This window comes from Gouania willdenowi, chromosome 3 (assembly GCF_900634775.1).
Source record: "Gouania willdenowi chromosome 3, fGouWil2.1, whole genome shotgun sequence".
Taxonomy (NCBI): domain Eukaryota; kingdom Metazoa; phylum Chordata; class Actinopteri; order Blenniiformes; family Gobiesocidae; genus Gouania; species Gouania willdenowi.
This window is the reverse complement of record NC_041046.1, coordinates 2,682,217-2,702,494: the sequence shown is the minus strand read 5'-3', so window position 1 is coordinate 2,702,494 and position 20,278 is coordinate 2,682,217.

Below are 20,278 nucleotides of genomic sequence, written 5' to 3'. Positions count from 1 at the left end.
TGCAAAATACGAGATATATCTATATATGCATTTTTGTAGTTTTCTATATCGCCAAAAAAGAAAACTCAATACATCTTGAATCTCGATATATTGCCCAGCTCTAATTCCTAAATTATAATACAGCTGAAATGAAAACATTTATTTTTTATTTATTCAGTTTATTTCCGACATGGTTACATTCCCTTTTTTTTTTTTTACATTTTTTTTTTTTTTTTTTTTTGTACATGCCGAAAAAGGAGACGAGAGAAGCAGTTTGCTTATCTGGGTCCCGTCCCCTGTTTTACCATTGCAAATTCACATGGGTTTACATGTCTTTCTGGTCAAACATTCTTGAGTTGTTCTGAACAGTCCTTTTTTGTGTATTCTCATCTGTAGTCAGTGTTGTCTTTTTTTTTTTTTATTCCTCCTCCTAAATGTGTATATGAAGCACATGTTTATTTCATGTACTTACAGTTCATATACAAGTCAACAGGTTGCATATTTACTGTTAATTTCACGTTGCTTGTCTTGATTTTCATTACATTTTCTTATAATTTCTCCTGCTCACTCATGTGGTTCTCTGGCATTCATTAATGACTTATTAGACACATTTGCTGCAAACTTTACATCATTTAACACTTTTTGAAAGCAGTGTATATTTGTGCCGCTTGTGATTGGTGGATTTTTCATGATGACTTGCGTCGTTCCTTCCGCTGTGGGAGATTCATCTCAGTTACAAATCTTACAGAGTGTGTAACTTTGTCCCATCCTGCTGCTTTTTAGGAAGGTAAACTCTCTGTCCCATTTTACAAGGTATTTACATGACTTATTTGTTTTTTTCACCGGAACGTCTTCATTCATCCATCTCGCAACTCTTTTTCATGGCCGGACCTGACCTCAACTTACCGGCCCACCAGAGAAATCCCCGGTGTCCCCGTACGCCAGTCCGCCCTTGCCTGACGCGTACCATCCAAAGATTCTGACTACGTGTCGCAGTGACACGGACCTGAAGGGATGTAATTGGTCCAAATCTCATCCTCAGTGTAAGATTATGTACACTGACATTGTATGAGCTGTTTAGTACTGTTGGCTTATATGTAATGACTCTGACGGATGTTATTTGCACTCACAAACACATGGTTACACTTAGGCTTACAAATGGCTTTGAAACACCGTGTCTTCCACACACCGTTGCATATCACATGGGTCACTGACACAGGTTAGGTCAAAGGGCAGGGGTCCAACAAACAAGGAGTTGCAAAGAAGGAAAAACTGGATGCATCCCGGAGGTCGGCCTTTTTTTGCTTCCGGAACCCATCGTGAAGGACAGCAATCGAGCCAGCACAGTATAGTCTCGTACTGACTTGTAAAACGCATTTGTAATAAAAAGCGTCAACTATATTCCTTGACTTCAGTTTTATTATAAGTGTAAGTCCTCCTCTAGCATTAAAGAATTGTGCAGGATTTCAGCTCTGGTTGGCTGTGTAGACCAGAAGTTAATGTTGTGGTAGTCAAGACCGGTCTTGGTCTTGGTCTTGTCTCGGACTCTGAAGCATTTTGACTCGGTCTTGTCTCGGACTCGGGATTTTCTGTCAAGACCGTTGGAGACCAGCACTAATTCCTGCTATTTTTAAACTTTTTTATAATGTGATAATAACACGGAGAAGAACGGGATAAAACAATCCTTTATTCATGATTTAATCCACCCCGTATAATGACCACAACCTTCCTTAATGTGACTGAGTGACGTGTGTGACACTCATACATGTGTGTGGCTACGGTGTCAGTTTGGACCGCGGGGGAGCAAAGGGAGATATGAACTAACCAGAAAACAATCACCAGTAATAAATATTATCTCACTGGTAAAGACAGTAGCTCTAATAACTGGTAAAATAATAAACTGATGATATTACAGCCTGTGAAGGCTGGATAGGGGACGCACTTACTCTGCTTCTGGGTCCTAGTGCCAGCCGACCGGTGAAGCCTGTTCCGTTTAGCGTGTGTACTGAAGTCCGTGTGCGTTTAATAAGTCCGTGTGTGTCCATTTGAAAGTCTGCATGTTTATGCCTCTGTCCATCCACTCTTTTCATTATATCCATGTCTTTTAAGGCTTTATTACATAATGTCGGCTGTAGTCCGGGCCGCCGCCATCTTGGTTTATGTTGTCACCAGTGCGTCATCGCCGCAGAGTTGCACAAGCCAGAATGAGTCAAATAACTGTAAAGAGGTCTTATATTAGACTATTTTCTTTTTAAAGTGGTGTTTTTTTTGTGTCTTTAGACTCCAATTACATGTATATATATAATATGTTCCCCACAATATAAACAGGTTCACAATATAATTACTATTTATAGTTTCTGTTTCCACTGTATCCAGAATAATAATAATTCTCAACAAGAACTATTGATTGATTTGTCACATGACTGTTCCAGGGTTTGAGTTTGTTTTATTTAGTTTCACATCTACCTGTAGCTCTATGTTTTTTACACTGCTGACAACTTGTTTGTAGTTTTATTTCAGAAAGTTTCACTTTTACAGTTACAGCTGGAAACCTTTGTTAATTGAATATCCTAGTTATATTACAGCAATCAAACTAAACTATATCAACTAAGTGAATTAATAAAAATGGCCTGTGTAAAGGCTTTTTCAAACTAAAAAATTATCTTGTGAACTCTGTGACCTGTTGACCTGCACAACTGAAAGAATCAGAATCAAGAATCATTATTTCTTGGCAGAAATGCTTTTAAACACTTGCTGTACATTCAGCTGACATAAAAATCTTGTTTTCAAATATGTAGAATAATTGTGAATTTATCAGTAGCAGTAGTAGTTTTAATATTTTAGTTAATTTTTTGCTGGCACCTTTTTTGTCCATCAAATGTATTTAAAATAAACTAAAATTAAAGAGAGAATGTTATTTAACCGTTGAACCTTGCCATAATTTTGTTTATTTATATATTTTTTTAAATTGAAAAAATAATGTTTATGGTCTTGGTCTTGGTCTCGGCTTGTCTCGGTCTTGGACTTGACTCGGTCTCGGCTCCCGAAAGTCTTGGTCTTGTCTTGGTCTCGGGCAAGTCTTGGTCTCGGATAGTGCGGTCTTGAACACAACAGAAGTTCCCAAACTTTTTGTGCCCAAGGCACACCAAAGGACAAGTAAAAATCTGAAGGTACACCTATTGTGCAAAATAGCCTTTATAACATGTGTTATCACTCATATGATGTGCAATATCACAGGCGACCATACAAGAAAGCGCTCCATTTTTCCTCTCGCTGTTTCTCTGTTTTAATATTGTCTTACAACCTTTGTCACGGTCTTATAGTTCCCGCCTCCGCAACCGTTGGAACAGCTAAATATTGCATTCTTTCTTTTGCCTCTGTATTATGAAATGAGTGCATACAAAGTAATACATCATTATTTTTGTGTAGTTGTATATTGCAATAATAATGTTTGTGGCAAGTGTCTGTGACTTCCTTCAAAACAACCGCCTGTTCGAGGACTTCCAGTCAGGTTTTAGAGCTCAACACAGCACAGAGACTGCTTTAGTTAAAGTAACTAATGATCTACTCTGGGCTTCAGATGAAGGACGACTCTCAGTGCTGGTTTTATTAGATCTTACTGCAGCTTTTGACACTATAGATCACTATATTCTACTAGAGAGATTAGAGGAATTACTTGGAATCACGGGGACTGCCCTAAACTGGTTTGAGTCCTACCTATCTGATAGGTACCAGTTTGTAAACATGAATAATAAGTCTTCTGTGTACACTAAAGTAAGCTACGGGGTTCCTCAGGGCTCTGTGCTAGGTCCAATCCTCTTCTGCATCTATATGCTCCCCCTTGGTAATGTTATGAGAAAATACTCTGTCAACTCTCACTGCTCTGCTGATGATACCCAACTGTATGTATCAATGAAGCCAGGTGAGACAAATCAGCTATCTAAACTTGAGGCCTGTCTAAAGGACATTAGGGCCTGGATGGACCAAAATTTTCTTCTTCTTAACTCAGACAAGACTGAGGTCATTGTACTGGGCCCACGACACCTTAGAGAAACCTATGCTAGCCTAACTGCCCTAGATGGCATTACTCTGGCACGAAGCACAACCGTTAGAAACCTTGGGGTTCTACTTGATCAGGATTTATCCTTCAACTCTCACATAAAACAAACTTCAAGAACTGCCTTCTTTCATTTCCGTATCATTGATAAAATCAGACCTATCCTGTCTCAGAGCGACGCCGAAAAGCTAGTCCATGCGTTTGTTACCTCTCGACTGGATTATTGTAATTCTCTTTTAGCAGGCTGTCCGAGCAAGTCGCTTAAGACACTTCAGCTGGTTCAAAATGCTGCAGCACGTGTACTGACTAAAACTAGGAGAAGAGATCACATTACTCCTGCATTAGCCTCTCTGCATTGGCTTCCAATAAAATATAGAATAGAATTAAAGATTCTTCTTCTCACTTTATAAAGCCCTAAATGGACAGGCACCAGTCTATCTCAAGGAGCTTGTAGTGCCATACAATCCCCCCAGAACACTACGCTCTCAAAATGCTGGCCTACTCATTGTTCCATTTGTCTCTAAAAGTAGTATAGGAGGAAGAGCTTTCAGTTATCAGGCCCCACTTCTCTGGAACCATCTACCAACCACGGTTCGAGGGGCAGACACCCTCTCTACCTTTAAGGTTAGGCTCAAAACATTCCTCTTTGGTAAAGCTTTTAGTTAGGAACCAGCTCATAGCTCATAGTTAAGATGCAATAGGCATAGACTGCCGGGGGGGTCTGGCATGCTCGGTTGGAGAGAGGTTGGAGAGGGCGTTAAGAGAGAGGTCATTTAGGTTAGAGAGGGACCGGAGAGGGTCCCATTCCTCTCTCTAACACTCCCTCTATGTCTGCTTCTTCCCTTGTGTGTTTGCTCCTGTACTCCTTCTGGCTTTTGTCTTGCAGGTCCGTGGGATCCTCAGTGTGGAGTTACAGAGTCTCAACAACTTTGTCTCCACCCTTTCCTCTGCACACACCCAACACAGCCTAACGTGGATGGCTGTTCATCATAAGAATGGGATCCACACAAGGTTCCTGCTGCTTAACAGAAGGTTTTCCTTGCCGCCATGATGAATTAATGTTGGGTGTGGGATACATATGTATGTGTATATAAGTATATATGCATTTGTGTGTATCCATAAAATGAAGAGTCCGTCCTTAAGACTGCTCTACTGTAAAGTGTCTTGAGATACCATTGGTTATGATTTGGCGCTATACAAATAAAAGATTGATTGAGATTGATTGAAATAACGTCATGGCTTCCCACACTTGAAAAAGGAAGGACTGATTCTTTTCAGTGACAAGAAATGTGAAAAACCTTTTAACACAAAACACAAATAAGTTCATAATTTTACATCAAATAAGGTAAGTACAAATAAACACAATTTCAAGTAAGTACATTCAATTTGGTAAAAGCATATTTTAAACTTGTTTTTATTAAATCAATGCAGGTTATTAATCTGTAAAATTAGGCATTAACCAAACAGAAAACTAGGTCTAATTATAACCTGAAAACTTTTCCCTTATATCAAATATAGTTTACAATTTCAATTTAACAATTTCTCAACAGAAATACTTTTGTATTATACTATTTTCATACATAAATTAAATATTTTCCCTCTGAATTTCATGAAAGAGAAGTTTACTATATTTTAAATACTAACTTATTTTAGCCTTTAAATACATGATTTACATTTATACAAGATTTTAAGCAAATTTTAAACTATTTTCCTCTTCTCAAACAGCTTAATTAACGCAGCAAATTAATTATACAATGATGAGTTCACATTTTAACAGTCCAGTCATTATGAGCCCTTTGGTTTCAGTCCCAGTGCAGTGGACATTTCAGGTGTTATCAGCTCCATTGTGCACAGCCAAAGGCCATTTATTGGGTGACTTCTCATCACGGCGATTGCGCTCATCCGTTGATGCGCGTACACGGAGCCTGCAGGCGCTTGGAGCGGCAGATGCACCCAGCATTAAGCCTGGTTTATGCTAGACGGGCGTGGGACATCGCGAGGTGCGCTCCCCAAAAATGACGTCACCGCACTTGGAGCACTCAGGCAGATTGCCAGAACAGTATGGTTGTCACAGTATCCCAAGGCACACCTGGACTTGCTTCACGGTACACCAGTGTGCCTCGGCACACCGTTTGGGACCCACTGGTGTAGACCTTCGGGACCGGACTGGAATTATATGTGAAAGAAATCCCAACAATATGATGACGTAAGTACCAAATGTCTCCGAGCTGCCAGATTAGTCCGTGGTCCAGCAACTGCTGATGATGTCACAAGAGCGGGCGAACGGCATTGGCTGTATTGGCATGGGCAGAAAATCAGTGTTTGTAGCGGATAGAGAAGGTTGAAGGCAGTATGGACAAGGTTGAAGGCAGTATGGAGCAAGAGGTTTCTCACAAATTCTCACAAGAGGTATTAGTGCATTTACAGGTATTGTGTGACTGTTCATTGTCTCTAAAATAAAATTTGAATATACTGTATATGATGGTCAAAAACACAGTACACAGTAGATTTGAAATCAAGAAATGGCTTTGTTTTATTCTAAACAATACCGTGTTTTAAAGGTTGATGCGTGTCCTCACTGTCAGCGTCATGAGACAATTAAGATGGCTGCACTTGTGCTACACCCTATTGTTGTCCAAGAGGCATGGAGCGTACTTGGAATTGATCTGATTGGTTCCCTACCTATCAGTGCAAGAGACAAATGGTAATCGTCCCATGTAAAAGTTGTTGTCCAAAAAGAAATGTAAAACAACAGTCAAAGATGCAACTTTTTTTACAACAACCTACATGTTATGTTGTAGATATGGCCACTGATCTATTTACCAAGTGGGTTGCGGCCAAGTCCTTGTGCACCAAAATGGCCGCAGAGGTGGCCAGGAAAATTTCTAGTATCCTACTTGACTTTGAACTGGTCGAGTGGATTATCACAGACCAAGGTTGTGAATTTGTTAATGAGGTACAGCTACGTTTATAAAACACACCGTTATGTGTGAAATAGAGTAATTGTAATTGAATCATATTGTATCTCTCAAGAAAATTTACTTACACTATCATGTCTGTCGTAGGTCAACAACTGTCTTTTTGCTGCTTTGGGATCAAACACAGCGTTACCACCACGTACCACCCCCAGGCTAATGGTCAAGATAAAAGGACAAACGGAACAATAAAGACTGCAATTGCCAAATACTGTAGGGAGCAGCAGAATGACTGAGATCTTTATTTAAGGAGTGTTGCAGTTAGTATCAACACAGCTAAACAGGTAATATTGTGTAACGACTGCAATTGGAAATAATATTCAACTAGAATAAAAAAACTTAAATGTTTTTTGCTTCTTCTTTCCCAGAGATCAACCAACTACACTCCATACTGTGCATTATTAGGTAGACACCCTCGCACCCCAGGTGATGTCAACATTGCACATAAAGTGGAGGAAGACATCCCGGTTGTTGTGAATATCACAGAGCAACAGATTGAGGACAAGACTGCAGAAGTCGGCGACCTACACAAAAAGGTGATGTTACAATGGCTGTATATATACTGTATATATATATGCATCTTAAATTAACCAAAACATATCCAAATGAGGGCAAGTAAATTTATAGGAATCTCTTTTTTTCAGATCTACCAAAACATCCAGATTTTCCAGGACAGACAGACAAAGGGATATGACAGCCGCATAAGGAGGAATGTGAAAACATTTCACTTGAAAGTTGGTGATGAGGTTTTTAAGGCCAACAAAAGAAAGGAGTGATGAAAAATGGGGTGACTTGAGAGTAACTGGTGTGGGCCTTACCTCATAAGTTCCATATCAGAAAACCCCAGCAGAGGCAGAGGCCTCCAACGTTGTACGGTTGGACAGTCTCGGGCTGCGCAGGCGGCCTCCCAAAGGGGGCGCCGTCACACCACTTTTGGGCTCTCCAGTCGTCTTCGGCCTACCAGAGCGCTTGACCTCTCTCTCCCTGAGGATAGAGAGATGGAGAGAGTTTGCGACTCCACCTTAGGTGCTACGGACGATATTGAAGGGTTACAGGCTGCAGTTTGCATCTGACCCTCCCCGTTTCACCGGCATGAATGACTCTTGGGCCGACGGAGAGTTGGCCCGTGTGTTACAGGAGGAGATCACATCCCTGCTGCACAGGGTAAAAATCTCAGTGGTCCCTCCCACTCGGTCTCGGGAGGGGTTCTACTCCAGGTACTTTCTGGTCCCCAAACAAAGGGGGTTCGGGATCCGTCCCATTCTTGACCTACGAGACCTGAACAAGTACCTCAGGAAATACACCTTCGGGATTCTCACGCATTCCTCCCTACTGCGTCTGGTGTGACATTGCGATTAGTTCATGTCTGTTGACCTCAAAGATGCGTATTCCTACGTTCCAATATATCCCCCTCTCAGAAAGTACCTACGGTTTGCTTTCCGGGGGGGTATTCTGCCTCTCTTTCAGCCCGAGGGTGTTTGTGTGCTGCACGGATGCTGCGATCGCTCCACTGAGGAGGCTGGGCATTCGCCTGGCTACGTACCTGGACAATTGGCTGCTTTTGGCACATTCAGAGGCAGAGGCCAGGGCGCACACACGCATTCTGCTGGATCACCTGTCAAATCTGGGATTTGTGGTGAATGCGGAAAAGAGCGTGTTGTCCCCTACACAGGAAATCATTTTCCTGGGTCTGTTCCTGCACTCAGTGCCGTTCACCGCGCGTCTTTCTCTGGAGTTTGGGGCGTGTCTCAGATTGTTTAGTGGGCAAATCTGTTCAGTTCAGATTGTGTTTTTGTTTACTCGGGTTGATGGCTTCAGCCATCCTCGTGATCCGCCTTGGTTGCCTTCACATGAGGAATTTCCAACTGTGGGTAGCCTCACATGGGCTCGATCCTATGCGTCACTGTGCACGGAGGGTTTAGGTTATGCCAGATTGTGGCGCGGCTCTGCGCCACTGGCGTGCCCCGGGATTCCTGACGGATGGGGTGCCTATGGGCATCATTACGTCCAGGAAGGCGGTCTCCAAGGACGTGAGCTTGTCAGGCTGGGGTGGGACCCACGAGGGCGGGTCTGTGAGGGGTTGCTGGGATGCGATCCTCAAGTGTGCTCACGTAAATTACTTGGAACTGTCAGCTGTGTTTCTCTCGCTGATCCACTTCCTTCCATCTCTCAGGGGACATTATGTCCTGGTGAGGATGGACAATACTACGGAGGTGGCGTACATCAACCGTCAGGGTTAGTTGTGCTCGCGTCGGTTGCTGTCACTGGCACACAGACTGATCCTGTGGAGTGTTGGACGTCTCTCGCTGAGAGCGACGTACGTCCTGGGGAACATGAATGTGGGCGCCGACTTGTTATCCAGGGGCGCGCCGCTTTAGGGGGAATGGATGCTGCACCTGGAGGTGGTGCGGCAGCTTTGGGCCCAGGTGGACCTGTTTGCAGGGGAGGAAAACGCACAATGCGCAATGTTATTCTCCCTGCGCAGCACGAAGGCTCCCCTCGGCATAAACACACTAGCGTGTTGCTTTTGTTTTCCTAAAGCACTTTCAGTCTTCGCAGTTCCAGAAGGTTGTGTTGACCTCATTAGAGCCAGATCCTAGGTCATTCAGCAGTGGGGCGAATCGATTACCCAGTTCTACATGAAACTGGGTTTGTGATTGTGATTTGGTGATACTCCTGCCTGTAACAGATGTCCACCAGGGAGTTGATGTTGAGGCTGCAGTCTGCGAAGCCAGTGCAGACCAGTCCATCTCATTATTGATATCAGGGCGTTTTGCTCGGCCCATTAGCCTTTAAAGTGGATATGACTTTTTTTTAGGCTTAGCTCCCAGGGTATTCAAGGGACGACTCGCACCTGTTGGCTTATCAACGGGAACAGGATCCTCCTTAAATCTGATAGCTTTGTTAGCACGGGCTGGTAGCGAGTTAGCTTTATCCACTCCGCTGTTTTGAAACAGCGGCACAGTCTTATCATTATCATACCCACAATGTCCATTAACCTCAATGTTTACTTGTATTCCTCGCACTGTAGTCTCCAGTTCAGTAATCTTTTGGAGAAGACTGCTGTATTCTGGTGTGGAAAGAGCCATTTTTCTGCTAGTTAGCTTGCTACTTGTAGCTAGCTAGCTTGCTACTTAGCTTTCCAGTTGAGCAAATAAAAAAGCAGTAGATGATTACCTCAGAGTCAGATGGTAAATGATAGTTTGTTGTTGAAGTATCGTATCCTTTCTCAGAAGAAAAAGTTAATGTTTAGTAAATAAATTCCTCTGTGAGCTTCGCTCCTTTCTTTTGCTGCTGTCAGCTCAGCTGCCGGAAGCTGCTGTATTCTTCCATATGTTCATCAATTTTTTCTTCAATCGTTTTTTCTGCTATCTGTTCCTGTTTTTTGTTGTGAGAAGAGTATGATATAATCTTAACTGTAGGAGAGGGGGTTGTTGTGTGGATGTTAAAGAAGCGTGGTCGGCTCTCATTTGTGGTGTGGATTTAATGGTAAGAATATGTGCAAATAAACAGAGTTACTCGCGTGACTTACCTCTTTCTTCATTTTTACTTCATATTTAGATTAGATTCCAGTTCAGTTAAGCTATTTTATTCCAGTTCAATTATGCTATATTTAATTATTTTTGAGCAAACATGTTGCAGAAGCAGAAAATCATATTAATACATAATATTACACAGTAAATTATTAATTCATGCATAACACGAAAGTACAGTATACTAAATTATTCTGTCACTAATAATCAAAAGTCACGGAGTACAGCTCTGTTTACAAGTTGGTGTCGGCATCGCTCATACAATCTGTGTGCAGACATTTGACACTAACAAAAGTTAATTGACCACAATGGCTCAAATAGAAACAGGTTACAGTTAATACAGGATCCTGCAAAGGCAGCCCATAATTCTGACTGCATCATGTGTGCCCCTCCCTAGTTCCTACGCCACTAGATGTACGTCTCTGATAATTTCTGTATATTAAATATCATACCAGAGGAAATCTTAGCTCTTGCTGCATAGGGAAATACCACTCGTTTTCATTCCTAAACTGAATCTGCCGGTCTTAAATGTACAACGTTTAAGACCGGCAGATTCAGATTCCCTTGTGTGTTTGCTCCTGTACTCCTTCTGGCTTTTGTCTTGCAGGTCCGTGGGATCCTTAGTGTGGAGTTACAGAGTCTCAACAACTCTGTCTCCACCCTTTCCTCTGCACACATCTAACACAGCATAACGTGGATGGCTGTTCATCATAGGAATGGGATCCACACAAGGTTCCTGCTGCTTAACAGAAGGTTTTCCTTGCCGCCATGATGAATTCATGTTGGGTGTGGGATACATATGTATGTGCGTATACGTATATATGCATATGTGTGTATCCATAAAATGAAGAGTCCGTCCTTAAGACTGCTCTACTGTAAAGTGTCTTGAGATACCATTGGTTATGATTTGGCGCTATACAAATAAAAGATTGATTGATTGATTGATTGAACGTGAGGTCTTCTCCTCCTCGTTGGAAAGGCCAGCCAGGCCTATCACAAACCAGCCAGAACCAGCTAAACTAACTGTTAAGACTAGCTTTGAAACGAACTGTAAAACGGGCTGAAAACCCAGCTAAAGGCTGACAAAGCCAGAACCACGCTTTGCTGCTACAGACTCTTTTCACCAGCCCGCTCTGCCACAGAGAAGGACCACAGACTCGTCAGAACCAAGGTACGCTGGAGATCAAAATTCCAATTGGGCCTTAAGTAATTACAATCACATTGTTCATCTCTATACTGATCCTAGCATAGCTACAGTATCTCACATACGCACAGGCACACTCTCTCACATGCACACAAATCATACTGATATGTAAAGCGCTTTGAGACTGCTTCAGTGTGGTGATAAAGCGCTATATAAAATCAAGTCCATTTACCATTTACCATACTACACTTTCTTTCTTTGCTAAGCTTTTTACCTTTAAATTGTATATAAATGTATCCTTAGTTTAGGGAGCGTGTTGTGTAGATTCACAACCCTGGATGACAAGGTATTAATAACTAATTAAGTAACTTAGGACACCTTAAACTCTATCTTAAGTGGCACCTCTTGGCAAGAATTAATTTAATATTCATACTAATTAATATCATAATTCTCATCACTCCTTGTCTAAGTTCTTCCCCTTACAAAAACATATTTAAAAAAAAATCCAAGACAATAATGAAATATTAGTCTTGTTTCCTTTACAAGACGGCTTCCAATAAATACAAAACTTGGAAGAGGAAATTTACAATTTATGAATATATTCTAAATGTGATTTTAATTGTACTCAAGTACAAACTTTAAACTTTGATTGCTAAATCATTTTCAACCGTAATTTCCCTTCTTGCCATGATTCAACATGTAAGGATCCTCTCACCTAAGAGTTTGGAATATGGGAATCCACCTGGTATTGTAAAAATCTTATTTCCTCATGCCCACCAACCATTCATTCCTCTCTTTGTTTGGCATCTGTTTGGTTTTGTTTGTTTATGACATACTACCCCACCAGCCGAGCTCCAGTTGCCTGGAAAACATGACGGTATCTCCAGATCCTTTCACAGACTGGGGTTCCCCTCCTTCTTTTTGACCCACTAACCCTCCCTCCGACTAGATGCTGTCATTTTGATGATAACGCGAGACTTTGCTGATAGATGAAAACAGTTCATGCATGCGTGCGGGTATGTGTGTGCGTACATGTATGCATGGGAGCAACCTCACAGCTGTGAGATGGCCAAACCAAACAGGTACTGGAATCTTGTGGCCAGACATACCGTGAACAACTTTGTGTCCATGTATGAGACTCTGCAGGGGTTTATATTAAACTCATGTTACTTATAACCCTTGTTAGAAGTTAGAAAGTGTAAACTAGAAACATTGGTACAAATGTCTCTTTGTGTTTTAATTACTGATTATTTGTGAACTGTGATTGTATCCATTGGTTGTTGTATATATATTATAGATATTGTATATATATATATATATGCTGAGTGTATAATAATCAGCATTAATGAAAACTTTACACACATTTTTTTTGCCCGGAGAAAAAAAATTGTTTTCTTGCATCGATTATGGTTTATTTTATTGCAAGTATACTGACACAAAATGCAATTCAAAGAAAACCATATTTATTCACAATTTTGATAATTCCACTGTTTTGACCACCGTTTGCCTGGACACAAGCTTAACATTGCCTTGCAGGGAGCAAACCAAACGTTGGAGGTTATACTGGGGGATGTTCTGCCACTTTCCTTCCAGCACTGCTACCAGCTTTTGGTGATTTGTAGGATTTAGAGCTCCTCTGGATACTCACTGCCCAAAGGTGCTCCATCGCTGGGGTAGATGCTCTTCTCCTTGTACACCAACAGCTGCACCTCCACTCACCAGTTGGTCAAGCTCCTAAAGTTTGTGGACGACCATCATTAAGTTTTTAAGGTGCGTTATAGATCTCATCTACCTGCTTGCTGTTGCTCTCGCACACCTCCATGTTAGTGATGATTGTGCATCGGAAACACAGGAAAGAATGAAATACGTGAAAAAATCAATGCAACCCTGGATTTTACCAATGCTTGCACGCAGCAAACGATGCATCACGATTTCACCCGTCAATTGGATTGATGCACTTGCATCTCACACTTTTGTATCTAGATACGGATTCGTATCAGTTAATCTTCACATGCTTAATGTCTGTACGCCATAGAGTAAGGAATAGGCAAGTGATGAGTTTTTGAATTGTCCGACAATTTTCCTTCCCCTTGTAACAATATTTGCGATGCTGCGCTGTGCTAGTTGTCCCTCGTTTAGAACGAGTTGCAGTGTGTGCCAGGCAGGGCAAACTTTTCAAGTTGGCTTCATCCAGTGCCTTGGCCATATTACAAGCATTATCCCTTAAAACAATGTGAACTCTTGCGAGATTCATTCCCCAGTGAGCCAACATCGCCTTAAACCCCGCTGATAAGTTAGCAGCAGTGTGAGACCCCCTGTAGAGATGTAGGACAGTGTAGAATCACTTTATGACGTTCAAATTGTTTGTCTATCCACTGCTTAGTAAGATTCAACATCGACATTAAATGTATATCAGAAGTCCATATGTCTGTAGTAATGCTGTGGGTCTCTGCTTTGGCAGGCTACGGGTGAGTCTCAAAACTTTGAACAACTCTGGTAATGTGACATCGGAAAAGTATCTCCAACTCAGTTTTGTGCCCTTAGCATGGCCTCCACCTGAACCCTCCATTCTGTAAACCAAGGCATCACAAGCTGTGCAACAGTAGAATAATTTGCACTACTCTGGGCTGTATTAATTTTAATCTCAATATATATACTGTATATTTTTTTAACAGTGGAGCTAGTGTCTTGTTGAAAGCACCAAAAGCATAAGGTTTCCACTGTAAAAAAACAAAACAAAAGCAACAATAATAATGAGCTATTTTCCTTAAATGCTGTAAGAATATTAAAAGGTCTCTAAAGTGTAATCCCGCTCAAAAAAGAGTCCAGAGTCTTTTTCAAATAAAAGGAACTTCCACCAAAGTAGGAGCGAGGATATACGTGAATGAAACACTGTTCACTTTCACTGATCCTCTGGATTATCCCGTCTCTGTTGTGTCTCATTGCCACTCCTCTGTCATCAGCTGTGCTGTAGGAGGAAGGAAGAGTGGCTCAGTCTCTGCACCGTACAAATTATCCACAACCCACGCACGCTTCCAGATGAGTAAGATTAATTTCATCCCTTCACTTAGCTGTTGTTGCACATTGTATCCACCCTTCATGGCGTTGCAGTCCTGCCACGATCCAACTCCAGTCCACCACTCATCCATAGACACACTGGACACTGCAAGGATGAAGGTGTCTTCAGTACCACTAACTACCACTACACACACACACAGTCTGTAAGAGACTGGACACTTTCCTTCACTTAGCTCAAATAGCACATTGTCTCAGTCTCTGCTCTCCAGCCACCCGCCCTTCCTCTCGTGTTCCTCCTAATCATGTCTTCTGTTCACGTGCACTCCTGTGTCTCTTTTACAATGAGTTCAGTTTCCTTCTATCCACTCAGTGGTGAATGAAATCAATTCCAGCTGTGTTAATCAGAATCAGAATCAGAATCAGAAATGTTTTATTTGCCATGTACAGTTTTGAGGACAGTACAAGGAATTTGACTTGGTGGTTGGTGCACAAAACAAGCAACAAAAAGAAATAAAAGAAATAAAAACAACACAACAAAGAACAACCCAGCAACAATAATAATAATAATAATGATAAATATAAAGGATGAGGGATAAATAAAGGATAGATAGAGAATAAAGGATAAATAGGATAAATATAAATATATATATACAGTGCAGCAGGTATCAAGCTGGTGGAGGTGGTGATCGGGTGGGGGGGTTCAGTGGGTGACTTGGGGTGTGTTCATGTGGATGGTGGCAGAGGGAAAGAAGCTGTTTTTGTGTCTGGAGGTTCTGGTCCTGATGGACCGAAACCTCCTACCAGAAGGGAGAGATTGAAACAGTTTATGACCGGGGTGGGAGGGGTCGGCCACAATCTTTCCTGCACGCCTCAAAATCCTGGAGGCGTACAGGTCCTGGAGGGAGGGCAGATTGCAGCCGATGACCTTCTCTGCAGAGTGGATGATACGCTGCAGTGTACCAGATGGTGATGGAGGAGCAGAGGATGGACTGGATGATGGAGCTGTAGAAGTTCACCATCAACTTTGTTGGCAGACTGAACTTCCTCAGCTGCCGCAGAAAGTACATCCTCTGCTGAGCTTTTTTGATAAGGGAGCTGATGTTCAGCTCCCACTTGAGGTCCTGAGTGATGATGGTCCCCAGGAAGCAGAAGTACTCTACAGAGCTCACTGTAGAGTCTCCCAGGGTGAGGGGGGTGAGGGGGGCTGGGTTCTTCCTGAAGTCTGCTATCATCTCCACTGTCTTTAAAGCATTGAGCTCCAGGTTGTTCTGGCTGCACCAGGACACCAGCCGGTCTGTCTCCCACCTGTAGTCGGACTCGTCTCCATCAGCGATGAGACCGATGATGGTCGTGTCGTCTGCAAACTTCAGGAGTTTGACCGACTGGTGAGAGGAGGTGCAGCTGTTGGTGTACAGGGAGAAGAGCAGAGGAGAAAGAACACAGCCCTGAGGAGATCCAGTGCTGATGGTCCGGGGAGCAGAGATGGTTTTTCCCAGCTTCACGTGCTGCTTCCTGTCAGACAGGAAGTCTGTGATCCACCTGCAGGTGGAGTCTGGCACGTTCAGCTGGGAAAGCTTGTCCTGAAGGAGAGCTGGGATTATTGTATTGAAAGCAGAGCTGAAGTCCACAAACAGGATCCTGGCGTAGGAGCCTGGGGAGTCCAGGTGCTGGAGGATGAAGTGGAGAGCCAGGTTTACAGCATCGTCTACTGACCTGTTGGATCTATAGGCAAACTGCAGGGGGTCCAGGTGGGGGTCGGTGATGTCCTTGATGTGGGAGAGCATGAGGCGTTCAAAGGACTTCATGACCACAGATGTCAGAGCGATGGGTCTGTAGTCATTAAGTCCTGTGATCCTCAGCTTTTTAGGGACAGGAACGATGGTGGAGGCCTTAAAACAGGCTGGTACGGTGCATGTCTCCAGTGAGGTGTTAAAAATGTCTGTGAACACTGGAGACAGCTGATCAGCACAGTGCTTCAAGGTAGAGGGAGAGACAGAGTCCGGTCCACAAGCCTTACGGGGGTTTTGTCTCCTGAAAAGTCTATTCACATCTCTCTCTTTGATGGAGAAAGGTGTCTCTGTAGGAGGGGGGGAGGAGGGGGGGAAGATAGGGGAGAGAGCCTCCGTAGGCAGCTGGGGTGAAACTGTAGCTTTGATGTGGGGGGTGAAGGTGTTGGAGTGAGGCTGGTCAGAGGTGTGAGGGGGGTTGGAGTCAGGTCTGTCCCATTGTCTGTCAAATCTACAATAGAACTCATTCAGACTGTTGGCCAGGCAGAGGTCGTTAGCAGCAGCAGGGGCTCTGTGCTTGTAGTTTGTAATTTGCCTGAGCCCTCTCCAGACAGAAGCCGAGTCATTTGCAGAGAACTGATATTGTAGCTTCTCTGAGTACAAACGTTTGGCTTTTCTCACCTCCTTTTCAAACGTGTACTTCGACTCTCTGTACCTGGCTCTGTCTCCACTCCTGAAAGCGACCCCTTTGTCTGCCCTCAGCCCTCTGAGCTTAGCTGTGAACCAGGGTTTGTCATTGTTATAACTCACCCTGGTCTTTGATGGAATGCAGCTGTCCTCACAGAAGCTGATGTAGGACGTCACAGCGTCTGTAAACTCATCCAGAGAACTGTTCGCAGACCTGAAAACATCCCAGTCAGTCCAGTCCAAACACTCCTGGAGTTTCTCCACTGCTTCACTGGTCCATTGTTTAGATTCCTTCACCACAGGTTTACAGAGCTTCAGCCTCTGTCTGTATGAAGGAATCAGATGGACCATCAAATGGTCCGATTGGCCCAGTGCAGCACGGGAAACGGCGTGATAAGCACTGCTTAGTGTGGTGTAACAGTGATCCAGTGTCTTCTCCTCTCTGGTCGGACATTTAATTAATTGTCTATATTTGGGGAGCTGGTGTGAGAGGTCCCCTTTATTAAAGTCACCAAGCACAATGATAAAAGAGTCCGGGTAGGTCCGCTCCATGCACAGGATCTGGTCGGCGAGTGTGCGCTGTGCCTCGCGCACATCAGCTGACGGTGGGATATACACACCAACCAGGATGAATGAAGTAAACTCACGGGGAGAATAGAAGGGTTTGCTGTTGATAATAAAGGATTCCAGGTGAGGAGAGCAGTGCTGGAGGATCACTGTCACGTCGTTACACCAGTTACTGTTCACATAAAAGCAGATTCCTCCACCTTTCTTCTTCCCGGTGAGCTCCGCGTCTCGGTCCGCTCTGTGAAGTTGGAAGCCGGCCAGCTGCAGCGCAGAGTCCGGTACCGCTCCACACAGCCACGTTTCCGTGAAGCACAGAACAGAAGATGAGGAGAAGTCTCTGTTTCTACCTAACAGCAGCTGGAGTTCGTCCACTTTGTTACACAGTGAGCGCACGTTAGAGAGGAATATCCCCGGTAACGGTGTGCGCCGGCCGCGCTGGCGGAGGCGCACCAGCGCACCAGCTCTTTTTCCTCTCCTCCGGCGCTTCACTGCGTGAGCAAAGGTGAGCGCACCTTTGAGTAAAATGTCCAGTAAATCCACAGAGGAAGCGATGAAAGTGGGAAATAAATCTCTCGGGGTTGTTGCCCTGACATTCAAGAGCTCCTCTCTTGAATAAGAGAAGCCAGTTGCGGATTTTATAACAAAAACAAGACAAAAAAGTGCACACCAACACACCACAGCAGCCATCCGCGGCGCCATCTTTGCAACAGGAACAGCAATCCCCACCCCACACTAAAGGTTCATACTAAATTTGTGACCAAGACACAGTTAAAACAAAAAAGTATCATGCAATTAAAACCACACAAAACCATGCAAGATAAAAAGTTAAACACAGCTTACCAACATAAGGACAAAGAGAACCACAATTTTACTTGTAGCTTTACATTTATTGAGGTGATGAAAGAAAGAAATTGAGTTGTCCAGGTCATTGGAAGCACCAGTATTAAAAGTTTAATGCTGATTAATTTCAGTTAGTTATTACTTTTTTAGTTAACAAAAATGTTTTTTTACCGCTAGTTTTTTGTCTGGCAACACGTTGGTAGCGTGGTGCAGGGAGCCGGCATGAAAGAGAGGGCAGTGTTACACCTAGGTAAGGGGGAAGGGAACAGGGAGGAGAGACTCAAGGTGGCAAAAGGAAAGGGTGCGGAAGAGATGATTATTTTAATGTGAGAGTGAAATGTGATGTTGTAGTTGTGCATATTGTGTTTTGTAATCAAGCCAGTCTGGTGACAAGTGTGAAGCTTAGGTATAATGCTCCCCGTCACCAACCCCTAACCCCAAGGCCCCCCTCCAAGATCAATGCTGCCTGCGCAATGAGCCTTAGATATTGCTGAAGTCAGGCCCCCTACCCAAGGGCCCAGCCAGACCGCCACATCTGCACGCGCAGAGCCGCAGATCCTAGCCCCACAGGGCACCACCCATGCAGGGGTCCCGGAAGACCCTCGCCAGGACCGGCCCAGCCAACAGGCCAAGCCTGTTGGACCCCAAAATCACCCCCCCGTGACCAAGAACCCCCAATGGTGAGCCCCCGGGCGGAGCCCCCTCATGGAGAGCCCCCCCACGATCCAGCAGGTCCGCACAGCCCCAGACGCTGCAAGGACAGCAGCCCAGGCACACTGGACAGTGCAAGCAACAGGGCAATGCCTCCCACCGATGCGTGAGCACCCGGTGGTCGCCACCTCGGGAAGGAGGCACACCAATGACACACATCCGTGCGGTACAGCAGCGCCAGAGACCACCCAGACATTCACGGAGGGGGCAGGAAAGCAAGATCAAACACCCCGGGGACCACAAGAACATCCAGAAGGAATGCGCGCGCAGAGGAGTGTTAGTAAAGAGTGTTGCTGGCAGTCGCTTGCAGGTTAAATTAAAAAAGGAGTCAAGTGCTCCTCAAAGCACTTGACTATTTTTTCTGAGAGCAGACATCTTTTCTATGGAAATAAATTCTATGAGGATATTTTGCCATTGGTTTATGTTTAAGGATTTTTTTGTCTTTCCAATTCTTTAATATTTTTTTTTTTTTTTTGCTATGGTGGGTGCTGTAAGGATGGATTGCGATTGATTTGCTGGAATATCAAGCATCGTCAGGTGTCCTATCATACATAGATTTGGAGATAGATCAAACCTGCAGTCCAAAAAGAACAGTTTTTCAGTATCCGTAACGAGCGACGGACAGAAAAACAGATGGCCGAGGTTGGGTGTGGAGGCAAATTTAGAGGAGGAGGGTTTATCAGGTGTAGTGTCTCCCGTGAGGCGAATCATGAAGGCAATCTCAGGGTCTTGGCCATGTAACGTTATTAGGCCATTGTCGGTTACCGATGTGGTGATCTGCGAGGACGTTGGGGCGTCGGTCTCGGCAGCAGCACGAGAGCACGTAATAGCATTCACTGACACCGGGTGGGGCTCAGGGAGCTGGGTTGGGTCAAAGGACCAGGGTGCCCCTTACAGTGTCCTTTGTTTGGCGAGGGCATCAGCCCTTTCATTCAGATCTCAGTCTAAGCCGAGGATTTTGGAATGACCCTTGACCTTTTTCCAGTAGACCTGTATGTTGTGTTTTAACACCAAGTCGTCGCATGCAATGAGAAGGTCTT